Consider the following 6,000-nt stretch of genomic DNA (forward strand, 5'->3'; position numbering starts at 1 on the left):
AATAAATCAACAGGAAAAACAATAGAAACAGATGGAAATATGGCCTACAAATCTAGTAAATTTAATTCAGGTAACAATGAATAAATACCACCAAATGAAGGAAAATATTCCAACATGATGAGGCAGATGATTATAGAAAGTAAACAGAACCACAACACCCTAACTGGTTTAAAAGAGAAATGAGAATTATGAGAGTAGAATTTATGTCATAAATAGCTAAAATAGTAAGCAGGACACAATTCATGGCCAGTTGTAAAAATAAGTTTTACAAGGGGCAATAAAAAAAAAAGACAATGAAAAAGGAAACACAGTTTTAGATGGTTCAAGCTGCTGAAGGAAAGATAAGAACTAAAAGTTAACTTCTGTTAGGTTCTTACTAAGTGCTAAGTCGATACTTAACAATCTTTCCCACAAACAATATATAATAGAATCCTTTGTCTTAGAACTTTGATGTAAATCAATTTTGTTGTTTATTTTTTTAGTTTTTATAGCGGGCTTTGTCTTTCAGTTAGACACTAGCCTGTTTGTTCATCAGCCTTTAAACAATAATTACTCATTAAAGATAGAAGCTTCCATAAGAAGCAATTTAAGGAAGTAAATAGGCAATTAGGACATTAACATTTGAGAATAAGATTTCTTTATTTATTATTATTATTATTTTATTATTATTTTATTTTATTATTTTTTATTATTTTTTAATTATTTAATTGACAGAACATATACTTGGGTAATTATTTACAACATTATCGCTTGCACTCACTTCTAGTCGGACATTTCCCTTCCCTCCCTCCACCCCCTCCCCTAGATGGCAAGCAGCCTTATACATGTTAAATATGTTATAGTATATCCTAGATACAATATATGGGTGCAGAACCAAACAGTTCTCTTGTTGCATAGGGATAATTAGATTCAGAAGATAAAAATAACCTGGGAAGAAAAACAAAAATGCAAACAGTTTACATTCATTTCCCACTGTTCCTTTGATGGGTGTAGCTGATTCTGTCCATCATTGATCAATTGGAACTAAATTAGATCTTCTTTTTGTAGAAGATATCCACTTCCATCAGAATACATCCTCATACAATATTGCTATTGAAGTGTAAAATGATCTCCTGATTCTGCTCATTTCATTTAGCATCATTTCATATGTCTCTCCAAGCCTCTCTGAAATGATCCTGCTAGTCATTTCTTACAGAACAATAATATTCCATAACATTCATATACCACAATTTATCCAACTGATGGGCATTGATTCATTTTCCAGTTTCTAGCCACTACAAAAAGGGCTACCACAAACATTTTTGCACATACAGATCCTTTTCCCTTCTTTAGTATTTCTTTGGGATATAAGCCCAGTAGTAGCACTGCTGGTTCTATTTGAGCATAATTCCAGATTGCTCTCCAGAATGGTTGGATTCATTCACAACTCCACCAGCAATGCATCAATGTCCCAGTTTTCCCGCATCTCCTCCAACATTCATCATTATTTTTTCCTGTCATCTTAGCCAATCTGACAGGTGTGACTTGTAGCATCTTTTCACATGGCTAGAAATAGTTTCAATTTCTTTGAGAATTGTCTGTTCATATCTTTTTGACCATTAATCAATTGGAGAATGGTTTGATTTCTTATAAATTAGAGTCAATTCTCTATATATTTTGGAAATGAGGTCTTTATCAGAACCTTTAAATGTAAAAATGTTTTCCCAGTTTGTTGCTTCCCTTCTAATTTTGTTTGCATTGGTTTTGTTTGTATAAAGGCCAAGCAACTATAATAACATGACAATACTACATAAACTAATCTATTTATTTAGTGCTATACCAATCAGACTCCCAAGAAACTATTTAAATGCCCTAGAAAAAATGACAACAAAATTTATCTGGAAGAAAAAAAAAGGTCAAGAATTTCAAGGGAACTAATGAAAAAATAATAATAAAATGAAGGTGGCCTAGCTGTACCTGACCCAAAACTATATTATAAAGCAGTAGTCACCAAAACCATTTGGTATTGGCTAAGAAATAGACTAGTTGATCGGTGGAATAGGTTAGGTTCACAGGACAAAATAGTCAATAACTATAGTAATCTAGTGTTTGACAAACTCAAAGACCCAACTTTTGGGATAAGAATTCACTATTTGACAAAAACTGCTAGGAAAATTGGAAATTGGTATGGCAGAAACTAGGCATGGACCCACACTTAACACCATACACCAACATAAGATCAAAATGGGTTCCTGGTTTAGGCATAAAGAATGCGATTATAAATAAATTAGAAAAACATAGGACATTTTACCTCTCAAACTTGTGGAGGAGGAAGAAATTTGAAAGAAGAACCAGAGATCATCACTGATCACAAAATAGAAAATTTTGATTATAGTAAGTTAAAAAGCTTTTGTACAAACAAAACTAATGCAGACATGATTAGAAGGGAAGCAATAAAGTGGGAAGTTTCTGATAAGTTTCTGATAAAGGCCTCATTTTCATAATATATAGAGAATTGACTCTAATTTATAAGAAATCAAGCCATTCTCCAGTTGATAAATGGTCAAAGGATATGAACATTCAATTTTCATATGATGAAATTGAAACTATTTCTACTCATATGAAAGGATGTTCCAAATCACTACTTATCAGCGAAATGTAAATTAAGACAACTCTGAGATACCACTACACACCTCTCAGATTGGCTAAGATGACAGGAAAAAATAATAATGAATGTTGGATGGGTTGTGGAAAAGCTGGAACATTGATGCATTGTTAGTGGAGTTATGAAAGGATCCAACCATTCTGGAGAGCAATTTGGAACTAAGCTCAAAAAGTTATCAAATTGTGCATACCTTTTGATCCATCAGTGTTACTACTGGGCTTATATCCCAAAGAGATATTAAAGAAAGGAAAGGGACTTGTATGTGCAAAAATGTTTATAGTAGCCCTTTTCATAGTGGCTAGAAACTGGAAATTGAATAGATGCCCAATCAATTGGAGATTGGCTGAATAAATTATGGTATATGAATGTTATTGAATATTATTGTCCTGCAAGAAATGACCAGTGGGATGATTTCAGAAAGGCCTGCAGAGACTTACATGAAGTGATGCAGAGTGAAATGAGCAGGATCAGGAGATAATTATATACTTCAACAACAATACTATATGATGATCAATTCAGATGGACATGGCTCTCTTCAGCAATGAGATGAGCCAAATCAGTTCCAATAAAGCAGTAATGAAGTGAACCAGCTACCCCTAGAGAAAGAACTCTGGGAGAAGACTATGACCCACTACATAGAATTCCCAATCCCTCTATTTTTGTCCACTTGCATTTTTGATTTCCTTCATAAGCTAATTGTAACTATTTCAAAGTCTGATTCTTTTTTACAGCAAAATAACTGCTTGGACATGGGTACATATATTATATTTAACTTATACTTTAACACATTTAACATGTATTGGTCAACCTGCCATCTGGGGGAAGGGGTAGGGAGAAGGAGGGGTAAAGTTGGAACAAAAGGTTTTACAATTGTCAATGCTGAAAAATTACCTATACAATATAAGGATCAATTCTGATGGAAGTGACTGTCTTTGTCAATGAGAGGATCCAATTTAGTTCCAATAGATCAGTGATGACAGAACCAGTTACACCCAGTGAAAGAACACTGGAAAATGAGTGTGGAGTGCTTGCATTTTTATTTTCTTCCCAAGTCATTTCTACCTTTCTAAATATGATTTTTTTGTGTGCAACAAGAGAACTGTATTTATACATGCATATATATTGTATTTTAGATATACCTTAACATATTTAAAATGTATAATATGTATGAGACTTTCTACCATCTAGGGGAGGTGATGGAACAGAAGTGTTTGCAAGGTTCAATGTTGAAAAATTGCCCATCCATGTGTTCTGTCAATAAAAAGCTATAATATAAAAAATATATGGCAGATAATTGTGCCTTTTTATGTTAGTGAGGAACAAACGATTGGCAGAAAACCTCAATCTAGTCAAATGTAAAGTAAGCCATATCACATTTTCTGGCCTGAGTTTTCACATCTGTAAAATAAGCATATTAAGCTATGATTATTACTAAGGTTTCTTCCAATTCTGCATCTTATAACTTTGTACAATGTAGATATGCTTATGTATATCCTTGTGTATGATCACATAAAGATATTTGTGCATATAAATATGCTGATATATGCATACAAACATATATTTTAATACTTGTGTAATCCCATCAAAGTGGGTACATCTTCCATTTATGCTTCTCCCTTGTGCACCTCTTATTCATGTCCAAAAGTCCTCCATAGAGAATCTATCCAGTGTCTAGAAGTCTTTCTCTTAATTGCTTAACGTCTTTAGTCAAGCATTTCAATTCTCTTTTGTTATACCTTGCTCTTGCTACATCGCTGACCCACATTTTTTGCTGTTCATATTTTGTCCTTTGTGGTACACTTTATGTCTATTCTTATTAACAAATCATCATTGTTGCTGCTTACTAAATACCCACCCAACTGTATCTCCATTCTCCATTGTATCACTTGAAATTATGGTTTTGCGTAGGATTATGGCTTTCCTTGATCAGCCAAATAGCATCATCTTCTTAATATTTCATGATTTTCACTCACATACCATCACTAAAAGCATATAGATATTAAAAGTTGGAGGCATGTTTTTATGGGTCATGCATATATGTATAGAAGTAACTTATGATCATTAACAGTATAGGGCAATTTTTCACATGCAATCAAAATTCTCTTTTTCTTATTTAATTGTTACTCCAATTCATTGTCTATTTGGCAGCATTTGTTTAAGATAGATTAGTGGGTCGACTCAACTTCCCATCTAATTGTATAGCTTCCCATCTAACTACATAGCAGACCATATTTTATTTTCATAACTGGAATATTAAGCCATTTTATTCTGAGTAGTTATGAATTTGTTGAGAATGTCTTATAGTATTCTCAGAGTTAGAACAATTGAAGCAATTTCATCTGTAGACAGAAACATCTGGAAATTAAATACACAAAACTGTCTTAGGGGAAAGTGGAAGCTTTTTTTTAATAATAATGTCAATGAAACAGGAAAATGAATGATCCCTAAATGTATGAAGACAAGAAAAAAATATGGGTCAGAAGTAAAAAGTCAGGACCAAGAAATTAAACATACCACAAGAGCTTTAAACAGCCAGAAGAAGAATGTAGCACAACACTAGGAACACAGAAATAATCACATATCCCCAAACCACCTAATTTGATACATCCATGCTATTCATAGGCAATGAGAACATGTTCATCTTACTGTCTGTTCAGACATGTTTATGTTAGAGGTTTTGTACTCTGATAGAGCAAATTCAGTATCAGAGCTCGGTTTGTAGCTAGTGCTCAATAAATGCCTAATTAATTATTGACTAAGCAATCAACTCAATCAGTCAGTGATAGATCTCCCATATTTTAGATTAACAGTGGAAAAAAAGTTGCCACGCTTTTTACTCAAGCAATGCTTTTGTTGATATGATAAGCTTCATAGTACAATTTGATGGAGAAAGAAAGGGAACTTGAAACTACATTCTTTTAAGCCAAATTACCATGGTAACAAGCATTGCCAGTCCATAGCACACTAGAAGATGTGCACCAATTAACAAAGCAAAAATGTGAAACATTTCTAGGTTGGCAAAATTCATAAAATTTCATGATTTTCTCAATTCAATATTTGGGGAATTAATTTGGAAATAGACTGCTCTCTAAACTCACTTTTTACTGAAGATTTTAATTTTTAAAACATATGTAAAGATAAATTTTCATTATCTTGCAAACCTTGTGTTCTAATTTTCCCCCTCTTTATCTCACCCTCACTTAGATGGCAAGTAATCCAATATATGTTAAACATGGTAAAATATATGTAAATTGAATATAGGCACACATATTTGTACAATTACCTTGCTGCACAAGAAAAATTTGATCAAAAAGGAAGAAACATAAGAAAGAACATAAAATTCAAGCAAAAAACAA

This window comes from Sminthopsis crassicaudata, chromosome 1 (genome assembly GCF_048593235.1).
Source record: "Sminthopsis crassicaudata isolate SCR6 chromosome 1, ASM4859323v1, whole genome shotgun sequence".
In the NCBI taxonomy this organism is placed as follows: domain Eukaryota; kingdom Metazoa; phylum Chordata; class Mammalia; order Dasyuromorphia; family Dasyuridae; genus Sminthopsis; species Sminthopsis crassicaudata.